This window comes from Myxine glutinosa, chromosome 2 (assembly GCF_964187855.1).
Source record: "Myxine glutinosa chromosome 2, kmMyxGlut1.1, whole genome shotgun sequence".
NCBI lineage: Eukaryota > Metazoa > Chordata > Myxini > Myxiniformes > Myxinidae > Myxine > Myxine glutinosa.
In genome coordinates, this window is record NC_136262.1 from 54,400,082 (window position 1) to 54,423,429 (window position 23,348).

The following is a 23,348-nucleotide window of genomic DNA, read 5'->3' on the forward strand; positions in this document are numbered from 1 at the left end:
TTGACTTCCTTCGTTGTTGGCTTACTTTGTCATTGGCTCATTTGATAGCTGGCTCTCGTCATCTCGTGCCTGCGTCGAAAACAGGCTGCAGGGAGTCCTACCTCTAAACCACGCATAGTCAAAGGAAAGTCCTCCACTGTAATTTTACTGTTTGTACAAGTGTGATCTGTGGCACCTATGGTAGAATTTACTACTTCTTTCTTTCTTATTTCCCTTTACGTACATAAGTTTGCGTGTCCCTATTTCATTGGTTGTGTCTTTTGATTTGCATGGTTTGTTCCAAGCCACTCTTGGTTATGCCAGTGCGCCAATGAGATTGGCCTTAGTCCCATGAATGTTGGCAGAAGGCGGAAGACCGACAGTTATGGAGGTCGCTACGTCCCTTAGTCGGGCATGTGGATTGGCAGTAGTAGTGGTAGTACTAATAGTAGTAGTAGTCGTTTGTTCCAAATTCATTCATGCAGTTCAAAAAACTTCACTTACTGACTGGTTTTAACCTATATATGTAGGGCACCCCTTTATATGAACTTTTCTAGAGCATTACTTGGTTCCTCCTAAGAATACAAGGGCAGACCAGCATGCACACAAGACCTTTTTTGAATGTCCCTTCTTTTCTATTGTTTGGCATTTCTACAAGCAATTGAATATCCCTTCTTTTCTAGACTTTGCCACATGGCACATACCATAGAAAGGGTCCTTTTCTCTCCCCCTGGCATTTTCCCCAAGAATGTCCCTTCTTTTCTTTTGTTTGCCACATGGTACATACCATATAAAGGGACCTTTTATATGCCCCTGGTATTTTTTCCAAGAATTACTAACCAGAGTCGAATTACTACAACCCCTCGCTCCCCTGTAAACCCCTTTAATGTGCTCAGATTTTGATGCCTAACGAAGGTGTATTGACTGCATCAGATATGAAGCTTGTGGCCAAGTTTCATCAAAATCATGTGTGTAGTTTCGGAGAAGAGAGCAAATACCTATTTGAGGGGGGGAAGGGATCAACCCATCCCCCACCCCCATAGACCCCCTTAATGAGCGCAGATTTTGAATTTATTTCAAAAGTCATTAACTATACCTACTGGCCAATATACAGACTTGGCATTTATTATGGAATATATATATTTTTCTTGACTTGGGTTTACTTTCTTAACTCAGTATATCAATCTGGTGAGTTTCCATTACACTTTGGTGATTTATTTGTTAAAAGAACCATGTCACTGATTGTCTGTCGCAGCAAGAAGTCAACAACAGGATTATATCACAGGTGGCGTGGCAAAATGTACGGACAGGTGCATTTGATGATTGGCTTCACAGTCGGGTATACAAGGGTTGTTGCATTCTGTATTAGTGGAAAACAACTGCTGCACGTCTCCAAAAGTTATTGCCGCTTCCTCTGGAGATGGTCCGTCAACTCGACAATGCTGTTTGTCATGGAGTGGTGGCTTTACGAAATTACGGCATGAAACAGCGTGCTATTGCTCGGCAGTATGGCATCACTCAAGGTCAGGTGTCAAAGATCCTGAAATGAAATGCTCAGAGGGGTGTCCCTACTCCAATACCGAGGCCAGGACGTCCCCGCAGAACCACAAGGAGGGATGATCGCCAGCTGCACCGGTTAGTCCGCAATGGCCGTACCAAGTCAGCTAATCGGCTTAGGGCTGAGTGGCAGCAACTGACAAATGTGCCTGTATCCAGAAGGCTAGTCAACCAACGACTGGTTCAAGCAGGCTATCGTACCAGGCGTCCCCTGAGAAAGCCAGGCCTGACCAGACAACACCGCCAGCGCCGATTGCAGTGGGCCAGAGAGCACCGTCAATGGCAGCCAGGACACTGGAATCACGTGATCTTCAGTGACGAGTCTAGATTTCTGGTCTATCGTCAAGATGGCCGCGTCTGAGTGCGCAGACAAGTGCATGAAGCCTACAACAAAGATTGTATAGTGCCAAGAGTCCAAGCTGGAGGTGGTGGGGTGACCGTTTGGGCTGCTTTTCATGCAGGGGGCAAAACCGACCTGGTTGTTCTGAATGGAAACCTGAACCAGTTCAAGCACAGGGCCATTCTGGAGGAAACATTCCTTCCATTTGTTTGTGCAGCCTTTCGAGGAAACTTTGTCTTCCAAGATGACAATGCACGGCCTCATCGTGCTCGCATGATCCAACACTTTCTTGCTGACTGTGGTGTAGAGCATATGGAGTGGCCTGCCATGTCCCTGGATATGAATCCGATAGAGAACTTGTGGGCAGAATTAACGCGTCAAATCGACCACTTGGACCAGCAGCCGACCTCTGTGCGTGAATTGCAGCAGGCTATTGTCACTGCATGGCAAGCGATTCCTGTCCAAACCTTGGCAAATCTCATGAACAGCATGCCTCAACGTGTACGTGCTCTCCTGAATGCTCGTGGGGGTTACACGAAGTACTGAACTGTAATTTTACTGTCCGTAATCCCAGTCGTAATTTAACTTTTGTTTTTGTTAAAAAATTTTTTGGCTAATGTGCAAAATAAAGAGATACTTCTGGAAAACGTACAGAAGTTTAACACAGTACTGTCCATGAATTGAGTTCGATATCAGTTTACATCACTTTCAAGGATCAATTTATTTGTTTCGAAATGTCAAATGTGGTTTTTGTTTCTTTTAAAGGTCACATTAACAAAATCTGGAATAATTTCAACATAATTCCAATGAACTTTTGGTTCTAAGACATCTTGAAAAGTAAGTTCACCCCCACAAAAAAAAATTCCATATTAAATGCCAAGTCTGTCTATTCCAAGTTTCAGCTAGTTTCAATGTATAGCCTTTGAGATATGAGCGCCAACACATTTTGGGTGGACGGGCGGACGGACAGACAGACAGAGATAGACACCAACGTGAATTTGAGGGTTTTCTTAACCCTTTGAGTACGGGATTTTTTTTTGGAATTCAAATACCCCCGGTACGGGATTAATTTGGCATTTTTGTATGGGAATGCAACCACGTACTTAAAGGGTTAATACGTACAACCACGTACTCAACCACGTACGGACGATCTATTTATAGGTATAGTCGATGACGTGTAGTAACGTCATCTGTACACAAAACTTTTTTGCGGGTTGCGGCACTGGACGTCATCCGTACTCAAAGGGTTAATAAAACTCAAGAATGCGGAAACGGATGTTGGTGAAATTTGGAACATATTACCTTGACGTACAAAGTATTTACCTCTGAAATGTGCAGCTAATTTAATCCAGTAGAAGCCGAGAAACGAATTTTCAGTCCCTATGTTAAAGTTGCAAACAGAGAAACCATCCCATATATAAGGGAGGGGTGCCTCCCTTGATTTGGGTTCCCTTTTAACTTTAAAATACCCACGTGATCAAGTGGAAGAAACAACCATCGCTCAAAACTGCAACACCATCTCTACCAAGCTGCCAGCATATGGACAATCAAACACCTGCGTTGGCCTGCCGGCAACCGATCTCACTTCGCCACCACCCGTCTCTCCCCCCCTCCACTGTGGCGTGACATTGACATGGCATGGACATGACGGAGGGAAAAAGCATTTGTCACCCATTTGGTCAGTGGTTGTCCGAGTGTGCCTAGGTGCTGTCCGGGCCGTGTCTTGCTGTGTTGTGCTGTATTTCTTCTGAAGTAACAGAACTGATTTATCAATTAATACAAAATCCCTGACATACCATCAATTGAACAGAAAAACAAAACCTACAAATCCGAAGTAAACATGCGACAGGCGTTTTAGTCTGCACTACTAACGCCGCCATTTTCACGAACATCATCTCATCTTCATCTGAATAGCTCGCATAAGGCTCCAAATGATACAGCTCCACAATGCTCCCGAAAGCATTTCCATCACTAATTTTGTCTCCAATAGAGTCTTCACACTCCCACTGATCAGTATCAACGTACTGAGAACCTTCAGAGTTGCTAATGATGGTGTAATCACTATCAGAATCTGAGATCGAAATACACTATTTGCTATGTAAACCGCCATTTAGATCAAGGCGAGTTCATCGTGTGCCATCAATGGCGAAATAAAAAATAGACACTCCAGGGCTTTTTTCAACACTGTGATTGGCAAAAAAAATTCAAAGAAAAATTATCTTCCAATTAGATAGTGATCAATGATTTTCAGAAAAAAAATGCTTGTATTTGGGTTCCCCTTTAATCTACCGCATCGCGAAGATTGGCACTGTATGATCCGTCTGTTGTTTTTTCAACTTGAATCTACTGCATTACGAAGATCGGCATGGCAAGACGCCAAATGGAGCATTTCTGGTGGCTTCACTCACTCTAATGGAGATATATCTGGAAAGAAACATTGAGGACTTGCACCTTGAACTTGCACCTCCAGATTTATTACCACCGCATTCGTGCTCCCCCACCTGTAATCCTCCCAGTCTGTTGTGTGGAAATTACACGGGCTCAACTACTGATGTTAATTACTCAGTTTTTATTTGTTTTATTTTGTACTAGCAGAAGTACCCGGCATTGCCGGGCGGGGGAGAGGAGGGGGAAGGGGAGGGGAGGGGAACGGGGGGGAGAGCGAGCCCCTTGGTAAAGCGAGCGATTTTTTTTTTTCATAGCGTCATATCGTTCATAGCGATTTTTTTTTCATAGCGTCATAGCGTTCATAGCGTCCATAGCGATTTTTTTTTTCATAGTGTTCATAGTGTCATAGCGTTCATAGCGATTTTTTTTTCATAGCGTCATATCGTTCATAGCTTCAGAGCGTCATAGCGATTATTTTTCCATAGCGTCATAGCGTCATCACGTGATCGCTCTGATTCCGTTGATTCCATGCGCTGAGGTAAATATGAATAAAAAATATGGATCGTCAAATATTTTGAGTTCGGCCATGTTCGTCCCAGGCTCAATGGCCATGTCTATGCCAAATGTCAAGCACGTAAGCCTCTCCGTTTAGGAGTCTATCTATCTATATATCTCTATCTATATCTATCTATATATCTCTATCTATATCTATCTATCTATATATCTCTATCTATATCTATCTATCTATCTATCTATATATCTCTATCTATATATCTCTATCTATATCTATCTATATATCTCTATCTATATCTATCTATCTATATATCTCTATCTATATCTATCTATCTATATATCTCTATCTATATCTATCTATCTATCTATCTATATATCTCTATCTATCTCTATCTATATCTATCTATATCTATCTATCTATATATCTCTATCTATCTATCTATATATCTCTATCTATCTATCTCTATCTATATATCTCTATCTATCTATATATCTCTATCTATCTATCTATATCTATCCATCTATCTATATCTATCTATATCTATCTATATCTATCTATCTATATATCTCTATATCTATCTATCTCTCTCTCTCACACTCTCTCTCACACTCTCTCTCTCTCACACACACACACACACACACACACACACACACACACACACACACACACACACACACACACACACACACACACACACACACACACACACACACACACACACACACACACACACACACACACACACACACACACACACACACACACACACACACACACACACACAGTGTTTTATATATATAGATTGCAGGAGGAGGTGGTGGTGGTGGTCGACTCCAAGGGATCTGAGTGATATATAGTATTGTAGGAGGGGGTGGTGGTGGTCGATTCCAAGGGATCTGGGTGATATTTAGTATTGCAGGAGGAGGTGGTGGTCGATTCCAAGGGATCTGGGTGATATTTAGTATTGCAGGAGGAGGTGGTGGTCGATTCCAAGGGATCTGAGTGATATATAGTATTGTAGGAGGAGGTGGTGGTCGATTCCAAGGGATCTGGGTGATATTTAGTATTGTAGGAGGGGGTGGTGGTCGATTCCAAGGGATCTGGGTGATATTTAGTATTGCAGGAGGAGGTGGTGGTCGATTCCAAGGGATCTGGGTGATATTTAGTATTGCAGGAGGAGGTGGTGGTCGATTCCAAGGGATCTGAGTGATATATAGTATTGTAGGAGGAGGTGGTGGTCGATTCCAAGGGATCTGGGTGATATTTAGTATTGTAGGAGGGGGTGGTGGTCGATTCCAAGGGATCTGGGTGATATTTAGTATTGCAGGAGGAGGTGGTGGTCGATTCCAAGGGATCTGAGTGATATATAGTATTGTAGGAGGAGGTGGTGGTCGATTCCAAGGGATCTGAGTGATATTTAGTATTGTAGGAGGAGGTGGTGGTCAATTCCAAGGGATCTGGGTGATATTTAGTATTGCAGGAGGAGGTGGTGGTCGATTCCAAGGGATCTGGGTGATATTTAGTATTGTAGGAGGTCGATTCCAAGGGATCTGGGTGATATTTAGTATTGTAGGAGGGGGTGGTGGTCGATTCCAAGGGATCTGGGTGATATTTAGTATTGTAGGAGGGGGTGGTGGTCGATTGTGAGGGATCTGAGTGATATTTAGTATTGTAGGAGGGGGTGGTGGTCGATTGTGAGGGATCTGAGTGATATTTAGTATTGTAGGAGGTGGTGGTGGTCGATTGTGAGGGATCTGAGTGATATTTAGTATTGCAGGAGGAGGTGGTGGTGGTCGATTGTGAGGGATCTGAGTGATATTTAGTATTGCAGGAGGAGGAGGTGGTGGTCGATTCCAAGGGATCTGGGTGATATTTAGTATTGTAGGAGGAGGTGGTGGTCGATTCCAAGGGATCTGGGTGATATTTAGTATTGTAGGAGGGGGTGGTGGTCGATTGTGAGGGATCTGAGTGATATTTAGTATTGCAGGAGGAGGTGGTGGTGGTCGATTGTGAGGGATCTGAGTGATATCTATAGATAGTCGCGCGGCAAGGAACATCACGTGATCGCTCTGAGCGATCGATTGCAACTCTGCGTCCTGTCGTGGGCATGGCCAACGTGGCCTCATGCTCCCAGGTGATTGGCTAACTCGAGCTCGAGAGAGCCATAATGCGCTACGTTATGGCAAAAAATATGAATCTAAAGATGAAAGGGAAAAAAAACCTATGTGGTGTGAATGGCAATGTTCGTCGCTTAAATGTGAAAAAAGGCAATTGCTTTTCGCTCTGAAATACGTGCGAACACGTAACTGAGTTAATGGCGGCAGGGAACATCACGTGATCGCTCTGAGCAAATCAGCGCGCTGCTCTGCGACCGGTCAGAATATTTCGCGCTGAGATAAAAATATGGTAAAAGCATATTATGAAATAAATTTTTAGGTCAGCCATGTTCGTCCCAGGCTCAATGGCCATGTCTGTGCCAAATATCAAGTACGTGAGCCTCTCCGTTTAGGAGTCTATCGGTAACATTACATACACACACACACACGCACACACAAACTGTGTTTTATATATATAGATTCCCACGTCATGAAAACGAACTTTGCATGTAAGTGATCTGCATTGGGCTCACAATATATTTTTGATTCTGACTTAATATTTCAAAAACATATTGCATTGAATTTCCCCAGGAAATGTCAGGTACTTCAGCTACCTGTTAAAAGGTAATAGGCCGGTAGCAACTCTGTGGGAAATGACATTTCGTTTCGTGTCTGAGGTGCTAAAATTTTACCATGCGAAAAGTTGTTGAATATAATGGTGTTGAACATATCAAAAGTTCTCCAAAATATATTGGCCCAAACATATGTTACGAGATGAAATTGTGTGCACTATATTGTCTTGCCCACTTGCCTATCTCGGGTGCCGTTGTACCGCCTTTCGCATATGTAGACAGGTGTCAGCCAATCACATAACAGAATATGATCATGTGACTTCTGTGATCAACTGTCATGGCTGCGCCCATGACTGACCGTGTTGAAAGCGATCAGGCCCGTTTAGTGTGTATTTTGCACCTAAAAAGCGTCCATGGTGAGGTGGTGCAGCCTTTTACAGAAAAGAGATGGTCCACATTCACTGACTGTGCAAAAAAATGGGTGAGTCTCGATGGTGAATGCTCTCATGTGACAAAAACTTTTCGAATGCCCCAGTTGCAATTCACCACAACCATCATCATCATCTTTGACACTACCACTACCAGTCCCCCTCGGCACCGATTCCCATACCAGGAGCCGGAGCAGCGGCCCTTCATCTCGATGATAGTGTGGCATTTATATCAGTGACATTTGAATCACCATTTGAGCAAATACCGAAGGATGTGTGTGGTTTTCATGCCACATGCTACCAGAGATTTACGGACAAGAAACGTCTGCAAGCCAGTGAGAAGAGGTGTAGTACAGCACTTGTACAAACAATCACAATGTCTCCAGCAAAAAAACTGCGTTGCCATTCAAAAATAGCAACACCATCCTCAACCACATGAGTGCTTCCTAAAGTCTGTTTATTATGTGGTAAGAAGGACAGCTATTTGAAACGACATCATGGTGGTAAAACACGAGATCTTCTGGTGCTAGCTCAAACATTGACTGCTGGTAGGTACCTTATACCATCTACGATTTTCTATCCTATGATAGGGCCTGTTGTATCAGAGCTGTTCTGTGACCATGAAGAGGCTGATACCAGACTGTTGCTTCATGCGAAACATGCAAGTCAGAGCCACGACAGTGTCGTGATACACAGTCCTGACAGTGATGTAGCCATCATAGCGACCAGCTTGTGGAAGGACAGTCAGACACGGTTATTGTTTTCTACCGGCCACAAGAACACCACAAAGGTACTCAATATTGGAACCGTGAGGGCTACATTGGGCGAGTCTGTGTGTGACGGTCTGATTGGTTTACACGTTTTCACTGGCTGCAAATCGGTCAGCTCATTCAAAGGGAAAGGAAAACGTCGTCCTTTCACCATGTTGTGCGACAGTGCAGATTTTCAAACAGCTTTCACAAAGCTGGGCTCATCGTTTTTCTTGTCTGAGGTAACCAAATCGGTTTTGCAGAAGTTTGTTGTGGCCTTGTATACCAGTCAATTCTCAACGTCGGACCTCCATGAAGCGAGGTATAAACTCTTCTGTCTGTCCTCATCGCCAAACGAAGCGACTCTTCCGCCGACTAAAGATGCCCTACATCAACATTCACTGAGCTGCCTACCAATCCTGTATACATCGGAGTTCCTTCGTCCCATTGATGCAGGCCCCCTCCCCACAAGAGCATGGCTGGGTGGTTGACGGAGAGGATTTGGGGATTGTGTGGATGACTCGCGCACCCGCTCCTAAATCAGTACTGGAAGCGGTGGCATGTTCCTGTAAGAAAACTAAATGTACGTCTGGTCGCTGTTCATGCCTAAATTCGGGCCTTTCATGCACAGACATGTGTTTGTGCCAAGAGTGTGACAACGGTACCAAAACGACGACGGAAAATGCATTCGAAAATCGGTCCGGGAGTGATGACAGCGACATAGAAAACGACCATTAGCATTTCAATATTTGAGCTGTTGAAACCTGATGCCCAATGCCCATATATGGTTGTGATTTATGGTGTTTTTAAGGTTTCTCCGTTGTTCACTCTATATTGTTTTTTACCTGTATTGTTTGAGAAACGTTTTTGTAAGTACGGTACGGTACTAATAAACACGCTGTGAATAGCTCTGACTGTCAGCACGGCCTACTGTTTTCCCTAATTCACCTCAAGGATCTTGAGCAATGCTCGCTCCATGACCATCCATCTCATTCCACGGTTGTTCACTTCGTGGGTGAGTTACCAACCTCAAGAGTGTTCAGGAGGATCAATTTATCTTCAGTGAACCGCCCAAGCCCAACGTACAATCTATCCGCTTATCGCATATCAACCCTTTTGCCAATCAAAATTAAGCAGTGTACACAGAATGGTTTTAGCATATTATACAATTATATGAGGGATTTACACGAGGGGGGGGGCGGGGGGGGGGGGGGGACCAATGACCGGACGTTTTAAAAAAAATCTTCATTTACTCGAGAGGGGGTCATCCCCGGGAAAATTTTGAAAGCTAGATTGCTTGAGATGCGATCTGTGGCCATATTGCGCCCGTTGCTGAAGTTGCAGCTAAGCCTGAATAGTTTGTTATTTTTGAAAAATTTCATGGCCCTGAGGGGGGATGGCCCCATGGACACCCCCGGGAAAATTTTGAAAGTTAGATTGCCTGAGATTGCCGAGGGGGGGGGGGCATGGCACCATGCCCCCCCTCGCTACGCCACGGGGGTTGGAAATTCAACACCGGATGATCAGAAGGGCCTTTTCACATCCCCCGACTGCTGGCGGCACGTTTATGGTCCTCATATAATCGTATAAATGCCGGAGTAAAGATGTTTTCTTTTTAAAGGTATTTTGTCAAAAGGGATAAACTACTATATCTAGGGCCTCCATACCCTTAATGGGCAAGAGTTGGACGGAGAACTTTTTCTCCGATGTTTGGTGTACCAACAGTTAGCATCAGGTGAAATTTCACCTAGCACCCATTTCGCCGAACGAAATTTCATTTCTAGGCCCTTACCAAGGTTTTGCTACCGGCCTATAAGAAAACGTGTTCAAGTCATCTGCATCCTGTGCATGTGCTGTCAATTTCGGCTCATTTGGGCGACCATGGAGAATGGTAAAGAATGATAAATTGAACACAGTGCAGTAGAAGATAGAAACCGTTCGGTTGTTTCCTGGGACAAACAATCCCAACACTTAGGCATATCACATTAGTGAGCCACAGATGTGACAATGTGTATACAGGGTGAGTCAAAAGTAGCACCCGATTTCTGTTTATATATATATATTTCTGTCAGTTGATTGTTTGTTTGCCATTTGCATTACAGTGTAAAAGAAGGTAGAAATAAATGAATGACATGTTTATCTAACCATTTATTCGGCGGAAAATTATTATGGAACTGTACCAAGCTGTTTTACTTGCAATTTTCAAAGTGCCCTCCCTCGTGATCGATGCACAATTGCAGCCGAGCAGGCACAGAGTGTCGAGCACAGACTGTCACTCTTGGGTTCTCCGCAGCCCAGTAGACACAATTGTGTCTGTTAATTGTGCCGTTAAGCTTAAAACATGCCTCATCTGACCACCAGATGTTGTCTAGCATTGTGTCCTCTTTGTCAAGTTTAGCCAATAACTCTTCGCAAAATTGAAGACGGCGGTCGTCATCTCCATCATGAAGGGCATGCAGTAAGCGTGGAATGTAAGGTTTCCATTTTTCCTGGTGAAGGATACGGATAACACTTGATTGGCTCACTTCCAACTCTGCAGATAAACGGCAAGTTGACTTTTGCGGACTTTGTTCCAGTCTCCTGATGGCTTCTTCAGCCTTAGATTCGTTGTCGTTTTCGGACGACCGGACTTCTTTGCAGTGGCTACCGACCCTGTTGCTTCAAATTTCTCGACAATCAATCGTATGTTTCTTCCCTGGGGTGGATTAATATCGAATTCCTGTGCCAAACGGTGTGCCGCTATCGTTGGTTGTTCATTACATTTGTAGTAATGTTTCACGGCCGCTATGCGTTGATTCATTGAAAGGTAATTCATGGTCCAATTTGGTGCAAATTCAGTAATTTTCCAAACTCTCAGCAATAACCTGCAAAACAAAAACAAAAATAAATAAATTAAGATAATTTAGTTATCAGATCTCGCGAGATCTTGGAGATGGTGGCAGGGGTTTTCGACGGTCCACACGGTCTCCACGTTTTTCAAAGTTAAGTCTGTTCACAATTGCATTTTGTCGAAACTGTATTTATCGTTCGGTGTGTGAACTTATAGTGTCCCCCTTGGAAGTTTCTCGGTGTTTATCTTTCATAAATTAATCGTTTGTTTGCCGCGTCTCGAGCAAGGCCTTGCAGCCTCAGGCTTCCCCCGTCGAAGGTTGTTCCTTCCTTCGCTGTTTTGCTAGCTTTTTTGATTTCCCCTTCTCCACCAAGCTTCACCAAACATCTACTATTTGTCTAACGTTGTAACCCCCACACCCCGCCCCCAAAAACAAACAAAAAAACTAGAACGGGCACTCGGTAGAGCGCATACCTTCGCCGCAGCTACTGTTCTGTACTTGGCATGGGAGTGTAGGGAACAGAACAGTGAACAGTTTGGTGCTGATTTCATGCAAATCGGATAAGAATTGACCGAGTTATGACAAAAAACGCACATTTTGCAAGGTCGTGACCCCCCTGACCTTTGACCCCCAACCGCTAACAAGGGTAATGTCTTCACTGGGTCATGTCGTATATCACAAGATCGGGCATTGAATTCTGAACATTTTGGCATTAGTTGCATGCCAATTGGATAAAAATTGACCGCGCTATGGTAAAAATACGATTTTGACCTTTTCGTGACCTTGACCTTGACCTTTGACCCGATTGCTCCCAAAATCTAATCAAATGTGTCCCGTATAATAACCAATCATCCCACCAAATTTCATGCAATTCGGTTGAATACTTTTTGAGTTATGCGAATAACATACACACACACACACACACACAGACATACAAATAAATACACAGCGATCAAAACATAACCTTCCGCTTTTGCGAAGGTAACAAACAAAAAAAACTTTTATTTCCCTTTCTCCTCGTGTGCTTTTGCCTCTGCCCACGTGCACTGTCTCGCCCCGCCCCCATTTTCCCCTTGCCTTCCACCTTTTGCCCTGTTCAAGTGACTCGTGGTCGTCCCTCTAGGCTTCCTCTCCCCATTAGTATTTTTGTGAATATAAGATTGTTCTTCACAGTTCTGTTTAAATATGTTTCAAATATCCCCTTCAGTGTTTTATTCAGTGGTTTATTACAACACGCTGTTTTTCTTCTTATTTAAAAGGCTCCTTTCAATTTCCTCTTCAACTCATTCCATTTCAAAAAAATATTCAATCTCTTATGATTCCAAATCACTCCATGCTCTAAATTCTCATTCATTCCATCCCTCCTCCATCGTTCTTAAACGAATCGCTAACTTGAAATCACAACAAACCCAATTTGTTATATATGTTCATCTTTCATTAATCATCCACTTTCTAAACTCCCCCCTTGCCCCTCCCCTTCAAATCTCCCCCCCAACCATCCCTCCCAAATTCTCCCTCCTCCCACCTCCTTCTCAAAGCTGCCTCCTCCCCACTTCCTCTCCCTCCTATGTCATACTTCCACCTCCCCCAACCTTCTACTTTACTCTGCCCCCCCTCAAACAAACTCTCACTGTGCCTCATTCCATCACCATCAAACCTTTCGTCCTCCTCATCCTTCCCTTTCTTGTAACTCTTCTGTAATCTCTGACACACTATCAACTGCTCTTCCTACATCCCCCTCTCACCCTTCATCTGACCCTACCCCTCCCCTCCCCTGTCCTGCACCCGATGCTCCCCCTCTCTCCTCACTAACGGTATGGACCTCAAACATCCGGGGCCTTCGCTCAAACCTGATTGATCTCTCCATTCAGGTTGCTTCTGAAAATCCAGACTTGATCTGCTTAACAGAAACTTTCCTCCTTCAAGATGTCTCTGATTCCTTAATATCTCTTCCTGGTTACTCCCTCCGCCGGTACGATTAGACCTGATCCTCGTCCTGGTGGTGGGGTGGCTATCTTTATCAAAAACTCTCTTCCTCACTCTCCCTGCACTGCCCTCTCTCCACTCCACCCACAGGAGTACCTCTGGCTACGGCTTCCTCTCCGTTCCCACCTTTTGTTCATATGTGTTCTGTACCGTCCTCCAAACAGTGATGACTCCATTTACATTTCTCTGTCGGACAACATGGACCAACTTCTATCAACTCATCCAAACTCTCTCTTCCTCATATGTGGCGACTTCAACTGTCATCATGCCAGCTGGCTGGGTGTGGGTTCATCTCTCACCAGCCATGGCACCTCAGCAAAGGACTTCTGCGACTCATTGGGACTGACACAATCTGTCAATTTCCCGACCCGGATCTCAGTCAATGGAGTATCTTCTCTTCTGGACTTGGTTAGGACTAACTTCCCTGCAAATGTCTGCTGCTCTTCTTCTGCTCCAATCGGTTCTTCTGATCATGTGCTTGTTAAAGTGGACATCTCACTGGCCATTCTCAGAGAGCCTCCTCAGCGCCGACGAGTCTGGCATTTCACTCAGGCCGACTGGCACGGTCTGCAAGCAGCCACCAATCAACTGGACTGGTCTCCCATCTCTAATGCCTCTGACATCAATTCTTCCTGGGAATTCTTCCAAAGCAAACTGCTCTCTCTCATGCACAGATTTATCCCATCTCGTCTTCAGTTGTCTTACCCTTCCTCCCGTCCATGGTACACTGAATCTTGTGGTGAGGCAGTTGCCCTGAAACAACTTGCCTTTGCGTCTTGGAAGGCAAATCCAACTGAAGGCAATCTCAGTTCCTTCCACCAAGCTCGAAACAAGTGTGTTTCTACCCTCAGGAGTGCCAGGAAGCACTATCTCTCCACACTCAAGATTGAACTCTCAAATCTGTCTCCTTCTTCCAAATCCTGGTGGCGTCTGGTCAAATCCGTTTCTGGTGTTTGTTCCCCCTCCATCCCCTCCCTTACCTCAAATGGCTACACAGTTGACACCGCACGTGACAATACCGAATGCCTCAACTCTGTGTTTGCCTCAAAATCTTGTGTCCCAAACCCATCTCTCTCTGTTCCCACCTTTCCCAGTCGAACCCAACTGCTCCTGGACTCTGTGTCCTTCTCTCCTGACCAGGTGGAGAAGTTTTTATCAAACCTCGACTCTGATTCTGCAACTGGACCAGATGGCATCAGCCCTCGGGTCCTAAAATCCTGCTCTGCCGCTCCATCTCACCCTCTCTCTGTTCTTTTCACCCTCTCTTTTGCTCAAGGTCATCTGCCAGCATCTTGGAAATCAGCAAACATTACCGCTTTACACAAAAAAGGTGCAAAAACAGATCCTTGCAACTACAGACCAATCAGCCTGCTCCCAATTATCAGCAAAGTCATGGAATCCATCATTGCTTCAGATATCAAATCCTTCCTCTTCTCCAATGGCTTGATCTCTGATCATCCATTTGGATTCAGACCAGGTCATTCTACTCTGGACATGTTGCTTCTGCTGTCTCAAGAATGGATGGAGGTCCTCAATGCCAAACAGGAAATCAGAGCTGTCTCACTTGACATATCACGTGCCTTCGATACGGTCTGGCACCCAGCTCTGCTCACCAAACTCACCTCCTATGGTATTCAGGGAAATCTCCACTCATTGCTTGCGGATTTCCTCTCTGGTCGTAGGCAACGTGTGGCCCTGAATGGATTTCTCTCATCTTCCCTTCCTGTTCTGGCTGGAGTTCCCCAAGGTAGTGTTCTGGGCCCTGTGCTATTTCTTGTCTTCATCAATGACCTCTCCGACTCTCTGGAAAATCCTCTCTGTCTCTTTGCTGATGACTCCACTATCTGCCGCTCCATTCCTCATCCCTCAGATCGGCAGTCTGCAGCCTCCTCACTCTCTGCAGACCTGGACAAAATCACAGATTGGTCAAACAAGTGGAACATGTCTTTCAATCCTGACAAATCTCGCACTCTTACAATGTCTCTCCGAAAGGACCGACTGGACAACCCTCCTATCTACTTTCTCGACAATCCTCTCCAAGAAGTTCTGTCGCTCAAGCTTTTGGGTCTCACTATCTGCCATGATCTTTCTTGGGAAAACCACATTTCCAAGCTGGCCTCCAAAGCCAGTCGCCGACTGGGCATCCTCCGTCGTGCGAAGTCCTTCCTTGGCACACCTGAGCTCCTCACCACATACAAGGCTTTCATCCGCAGCTCAATGGAATACTGTAACCCCCCTCTGGGCTGGTGCTCCTGCCTCACACCTTGCTCGACTTCACGCTGTTGAGGCCAAAGCTTTCAGAATCATTGGAATCTCCTGCGATGTAGTCAACTCCGAGGGCCTTTCACTCACTCACCGCAGGCACGTTGGTGGTCTTTCTGTCTTCTACCGACTCCTCTCCGGCCTTGCTCCCCCAGCTCTCTCTGTGCTCTGTCCCCCCAATATTCCTTCAGGTCGCACAAGATCTGCCTGCAACCCTCTTATGGTTAAACTGCCAAAGTCTAGGCTCTCTGCTCACCTTCACTCTTTCATTCCCCTTTTCTCCCGCCTCTGGAACAAACTCCCCCACTCCCTTCAATCCCACTCCTCCCTCCAGGTCTTTAAAACAGCTGTTCACCACCATCTCTTATCTTCCCCCATCGAAAAGCTTGATCTTTTCTACCCCCGGTAATTCACCCCAGAGTCCTTGCAGTGTTCATATGTTTTATTCCTCTCCCACCTCCCCCCAAGTCCTCCCGATGTCCCTGCTCTCAAATGTTGTGTTTGTGTCCTTCCCCCTCTCTCCCCATCTTGTCTGCCGCTCCCCTTGTTTTTTGTGTTTTGTGTGTCGGTTTGTCTTTTTGTGCGATTAATGTTAGCTCTTTCACGAGCTTCGATCTTGTATACAAAAAAAAAAAAAAAAAAAAAAAAATTAATAATCTGCAAGACAATTATTAACAACATGTAATCCCAGAAAGAATCTGACAGCCGAAAAAAAAGAAATCGGGCGCGGGCACTACTTTTGACTCGCCCTGTATATCGATATAGAAGTTGATTCACCCAATCAATATCGGGTTATATAGACTTTAGTAAACCATCAAGAAGATTGATGTTTAAAGCTGTAATATAAATTATACCGGAAGTGCACAACGGAAATGTGGGACCAGATGGTCCCATTGAAAGTTTTTATTACGACGTTGACCTTCCACATGTGAAAATAATGTGCCGGTCACACGCACACACACGTGCAATGTACCTGTCCCAGTTGCCCGGTCTGAATCCCAACAAACCGTGTCAAAGCAGTCACGTCGGTCAACTGATTCAGGTGTCCCGGCTCCAGATTCAGGATCCCGGGCCTATTTGCCGCGTTACCGTGCAGTGCCTGAGCCAGTCGGGACATGCTGACAACTACCATATGCCTGATCACCCACATTAGCGACCAGAGCAGTGGTCGCTCGGACACAAGTACATTTCATGGTGAGCAGCAATCACCACAAACCTAATCGGTTCATTTAATGGACGCTATTGGCTAATATAGCTGTACCGTCCTCCAAACATACACAAAACACATACACAAACATACACAAAACACTACAATTATTACAATACAAAATATAAAAAATATAAAAAGCAATAAAATTATTTATCATCTACAAACCCCTACACATCCCGAGAAAAGTACGGATGGGACCTCGTTATTTATCTATGTCCATAAAGGCCTCAGACTCAAACAAAAGACTACGGAGAAAATGACAGGATAGGCAGGACACAGCGAGAGCCAAAGGTGAATATGGCCCTGCCAGGAATTCGGTTCGTACCGCAAGCACAAGCCGGCAACAGGATGGAAGGCAGGCCGGCATGAGGTGGGGGCTGGTGGAAGGCTGCAGGCAGGTTGCGTCTCGTGCAAAACTCACTGAGATAGCGCACAGTTTTCATTGTTGGGTCCCGGAGCATCATCTCCGTCCCTGCAGTTCGCACCACCCTTTGTCATCTTAGCCCTCACCCCACTTAGCTGTCATTGGCTCGGGCCCAGTCTGTAGGTGGGCAATCCCTATGACCTCTCACCTAGATTGGTGGTGCGAGTTTTGGTTGTGACGGCAGATTTTCCCACCTGAACTCGTGCCAATGACCTCTCTGATTGTTTAAAAAGGACACTTAAGACAAATTACAAAGGGATAAATCATTAAAAAGGTCTCAAGGGAAGTTGTTTTTGACAAACACATGATGGGCAGGAAGACAGCAGCTTGCTAAACGCATAACGACAGATAATCCAAAATTCACAAATTACCTCACGCTTATTCTAATACATGCATTGTAAGGGTTTTCCCGGTTTTACAATCGGGGGAACTTGTTAGCCGGTGTCTATGACTTATGAGCGTGCTACAATGACCACGACAGCACTTGCAGTACTCAGACAATGACTATCAGACCAAAGGCATGGGAGCAAACGTAGGTGCAATGTTCACCGTTAGCGGCGGTCGGTCCGAATCCGCTTCCGCGTACAGTGTTCATTTGGTCGCTCACGCGTCCCCTCTAGGATTGTCCAATGAATGGTCAGTCTTGGATTCTGGCTCCACTCCAAGCTGCCCGAATAATCCTCTAAGCCGGCCTCCTCAGTATCATTAGTGCTCAACAGGCGTCCTCACGCTCTTCCGGAGAAAGCAAGTATTCCGTCCGACACACAGTCCAAATGAGTCTTGCTCTACTGGCAAAAGTTGCAGCTCCAACGTGGCTTGAATTCTTATGAGTATCGCTCTGCCACGCCTCACTCAGCAACACACACACACCTGGTCCTTCGACCGTTTGTCGTCTCGCTCTTCGTGCACCGATAAAGAAACGTCGTGAGAGGAAACGTGCACCTAGTCCTACGACTGTTCGTTCTGCGCTTCGTGAAGCAACTGGACACATCGAGAGACATGCATCCACCCGGACATGCCGTATGACAAAATGCCGAGAGACGAGACACAAGCGCCAACCCGAAACACCGTGCGATGAAACCCGCGCCAACCCGGAACCGCCGAGAGTTGCCGAGATACACCACGAGCACGGGACGTCATGAACTATTTATCAAAAATCACTGCGACGTTATAATCACACCTTGTTCCTGCCCAGCACATCGGAAACACGAAACAAAGGCTCCCTCAGCCCGGCATTCGATAGTAACGAATAAACTATTTCCTTAACCAAACTGGCAACACTGCATGGGCAACCATCATGCGTCCATCTCGGGGATTGGCACAGTTTATGGGACTGCGTCAAACGATCCTCTTTAACCCACGATCAATCCACCTTCTACCTAACTACATCATATCGAGTCGTTGCTGTGCCTTGATCAAATTTTGTCGCTCGATCGCTTTCTCACCCGCTGACTCTATATATACCACCGTATATCTGTAGTCACATTTGGGCCGGCACCGATCACGTATAGCGAGATGCGTTTTTACCTGACATGCACTAGAGAAATAACTATCGCTATACTATGCAAATTACCCCCTATAAGGCACTCCAACAACTATATAACTATATTATATATACTAGGGCATTGCCCGTACTATATCTATATCTAAAATTATATCCCCCCCCTCTATTTACATGAAATGGTTTGGTCCAAAGCGAACGGCTTGCGAGTACGGTGACAATCCCCCCCCTCTATTTACATGCAATGGTTTGGTCCAAAGCGAACGGCTTCCGGAGTTTGGTAAAGAAATCGCCATCGCGTGCACAAACGCGCAGGAAAGCGAATGAATCGCAAATTCGTTTTTATTAGTTTTAAAACGTAGTTTAACGCCAACATAGTTTGCAAACGTGAAATAAATGAATACGCTCTCAAATGTGCCATCCGAGGCAGAGTGTGTCCTCCACGTTCGGCACACGCGATCGTTCGCTGCTCTCTGATTGGTTGAATCGTTTTTTGGACATAGCTCGGTAAGTAATTGTCCGATTAATATGAAACCTTGAAAAGGCACATCCTCGGGTCCCCAGCAATATACCTGGCAAGTTAAAAGTATATCGGGCCCGTGGTTGTCGAGAAACAGCGGTCACAGACAAACGTACAAACGTACAGACAGAGATTACTGGAATTATAGATAGATATATATATATATATATATATATATATATATATACATATATATATACGTATATATATATATATATATATATATATATATATATATATATATATATATATATATATATATATATATATACATATATGACACAGACAGATACTTGTGCATGCCTATTGGTAAAAATACACATGCATGCTTATTCACAAGCAAGGTTGTGCTACACCGAGTGAATCTCTTCCGAATTACAACTGTTAAGTTTATTTTGGGTCACAATTGGCTTAAATACACCCACAGTCAAACTGGCATATGAAATGTTCAATTTTCAATCAGCCATGTCAGCGAATTGGCACAAAACAATATCACCTCAGTGAAGGATCAGTCCACTGTAATCATGGCTTGGAAAACAAAAGCAGCACTGTGTCCTGCAACATCACCTAATCATGTGACCAGCCAGCTCATTATCACCTGCCAAACTGGCCTCTCCGCCACCTTCAATTGCCTCTGATAAATTACATTCAGAAAATGTGCAGATATTGCAAAGGGATGTGCAGCATTAGTCAGAAAGACATGGACAAACGTAGAGGTTAATACTTTGAATGAATGAGCTCAATTTTGGTTGGATGGTTGGATGGATGGATGGATGGATGGAAGGATGGACAACAAAGAAATTGACAATTATTTTAATTAATTTGTTTATTTACCTTATATGCACCAATTGTTAATGTACAACATGCATTTTAAGGCCATTTTCCCTGCTAGAGCGGGGGTTAGCCTTGCGGTCCCCATGACAATCTTCTCCATTTTGCCCTATTTTCTGCATCTCTCCTTGTTAACCCCCTTGCCCGCATTTCTTCTTCCACCATCTTTAGCCAAGTCTTTCTCGGTCTTCCCCGTCCTCCACTTCCTTCTACATTCATTTCCATCACTCTTCTCAACCAGTCACTTTCATCCTTCCTCAACACATGACCAAACCATCTCAACCTGTTCCTCTTCACAGCATCAATCACAGGCTCTATTCCCATCATCTTTCGCAATTCATCATTTGTCTTCATCTCTCTCAACGATACTCCGCACATCCACCGAACCAGTTGCATTTCCAGCCTTTCCAGCCTTCGTTGCTGCTCTACGTTCATTACCCATGTCTCGCTCCCATAAATCATAACACTTCTCACACATGCAGCATACACCTTTCCCTTCAGCTTCAACGACACTCCCCTCCTCATCAGCATGCCACTCAGTTCCCGAAACTTCTTCCATGCACATCTCACTCTTGCAACCGTTGCCGAGTCTGATCCACCTTCTCCATTCAGCATGTCTCCGAGGTAGCAAAATGTTTTCACACCTTTCAGCTTCATGCCGTCTCCAAGATCCAACTCAACATTTCCTCCATCTGCAGCTCTCTCTGTGCACACCTTACATTTGAATGTAGCTGCCACACTGGTTAATGACCCTCTCAGACCACTACATTTTTGATGAACCCACTCAGCACACATTGTACATTGAATGGAGTTCACTCCGACACCCTTCCTGCACACAGCACATGGCCACTTCCCAGTTCTTTCCACCTCACCACATGCTTTACCACTTGCCATCACCTTCGTCTTTGCTATATTCACCTTCAGACCTTTTGTCTCTATACATTCCTTCCACTTGTTCATCTTTTCCTTCAGTCCATCCATACTTTCCGCAATCAACAACAGATCATCTGCATACAACAACTCCCACGGTAAACCCTCCTTTACGTTCTGAGCCAGCACCTCCATCACAGCTACAAATAGTAGTGGACTTAGTACCGACCCCTGATGCACTCCCACCTTCACCTCAAACTCACCATTGTTCCCGTCCTTCTTCCTTACAGCTGTGCGCGCTCTTTTGTACATTGCCATCACTACTCTGATGAACCATTCCTCCACTCCTAACTTACTCAATGCCCATGTCAATACTTTGCGTGGAACCCTATCGAATGCTTTCTCCAGATCAACAAACCCAAGAAACAACTTCTTCCTCTTCTCCATGTACTTCTCCTGCAACTGCCTCACAATAAAGAGCGCGTCTGTCGTTCCTCTTCCTGGCATAAATCCAAACTGCATTTCGTTGATCTTCACCTTCTTCCTTATCCTCCTCTCCAACACCCTTTCCAATACCTTCATTCCATGCTCCAATAACTTTATCGCTTGGTACGAGCCACACTCCAGAGGGTCACCTTTCCCCTTGTATAGAGGGACGAGGGTACTCAGGTCCCAATCCACTGGAATGCGGCCTTCTTTCACCACCAGATTACAGATCTCTGTCATTCTCTTCACACCCCCACTTCCTGCTGCCTTCAACATATCTCCCACAACTCCCGTCGGCCCTCCCGCTTTTCTACTCTTCATTGCTTTTATCGCTTCCTCAACTTCCTTCTCAGTTATCTTCTCTGCCGGTCCTAAAACTGGGTTACTCTCTATGTTGCCATCCCATTCATTCTCTGTATTCAACAGCATTTCCATATATCTTTTCCATCTTCCTTTAATTCCATCTGGGTCCACAACGATTTGCCCAACTTCATCCTTCAAGCAACTCACCCCCATCACATCACACCTCTCTTTCGCTATCTGCTTTGCAATCCTGAATACCGCTCTCTGACCCTCTTCCGAATCCAAGCTTTCTCCGAACATTTTCCTACATGCCTCCTGCGCCTTTGCTACCTCTTTCTTTGCAGCCTTCTAACTTTCATGCTCTGCTTTTTCTGCTCCCATACCATTCGCCTTCTGCAACTCCTTGAACTTCTTCCTCTTCTCGTCAATACTCTTTCCAACTTCCTCATCCCACCACCATGTTTCTGAGTGCCTCGGTTGTCCTTTTGTCCATCCACATACCTCACCAACGGCTCCCAACAGTCTATCTTTCATTGACATCCAACCACTTTCAAGCTCAACCACATCATCCTCTACCCTACACTCAGCCTCTCTTTTAATGCCTCCCTTACTGTCACCTCTTTCAACCTCCACACCTGCATTCTCGGTTGGTACTTCACCCGCCGAGCTCTCTTCGCACCTTTCACCCTTTTGTCGCAGACAACCAAGTGGTGCTGTGAAACAGCCTCCTCCCCCGGGATCACCTTTGTGTCCCGGAGGTGCCCCCTATCTCGCCTACGCACCATCAGGTAGTCAACGGTTGTCGTCGACCCACCTGACGTGTATGTAACAAGCTTATTATCCTCTTTCTGGAACTGAGTATTACAAATCAACAAACCAGCTCCATCAGCAAACTCCAAAATCCTTTCACCTTCTCCATTTCTCACACCATATCCGTAACCCCCATGAACTCGCTCAAAACCGTCCATACTCCTTCCCACATGTCCATTTAGGTCTCCTCCTACCACAACAACGTCCTCATCTTTCACATTTTCCATCAGCTTCTCTATCGCACACCAGAACTTGTCTTTCTCTTCATCGCTCCAACAACCTGCGGAGCATATCCCGAGATGACGTTCACCAAGAGCTTTCCAATCATCATTTTCACCATCATCAACCTATCACTCACTCTAGTCACACTCACCACACTGTCTACAAACTCCTCAGAAAACAGGACACCAACACCATTCATGCCCTCTGGGCACCGTTGCCACACAAACTTGTATTTCTGTCCCTGCCTACGCTTCACCATTCTCACACCACTTCCCTTCCATCTCGTCTCTTGCACACAACATATGTCCACTCTTCTTCTGATCAATACTTCCACCACTTCTCCTGATCTCCCTGTCATTGTCCCTACATTCTATGTCCCAAACCTCAGAAACCGATCTCCACTTCGGGCTGTACCCTGCCCATATGTGGTTGTAATTGTAATTGTCATGGTTCTCTTTTTGAGGCAATG

At 45.2% G+C, this 23,348-nt stretch overlaps 1 protein-coding gene across 5 annotated transcripts in view; it reads right to left on the reverse strand.

The window, feature by feature from the left end:
* Positions 1-23,348, reverse strand: part of KIDINS220 (kinase D interacting substrate 220) — a 186,845-nt gene that overhangs the window by 5,385 nt on the left and 158,112 nt on the right. The window lies entirely within an intron of this gene.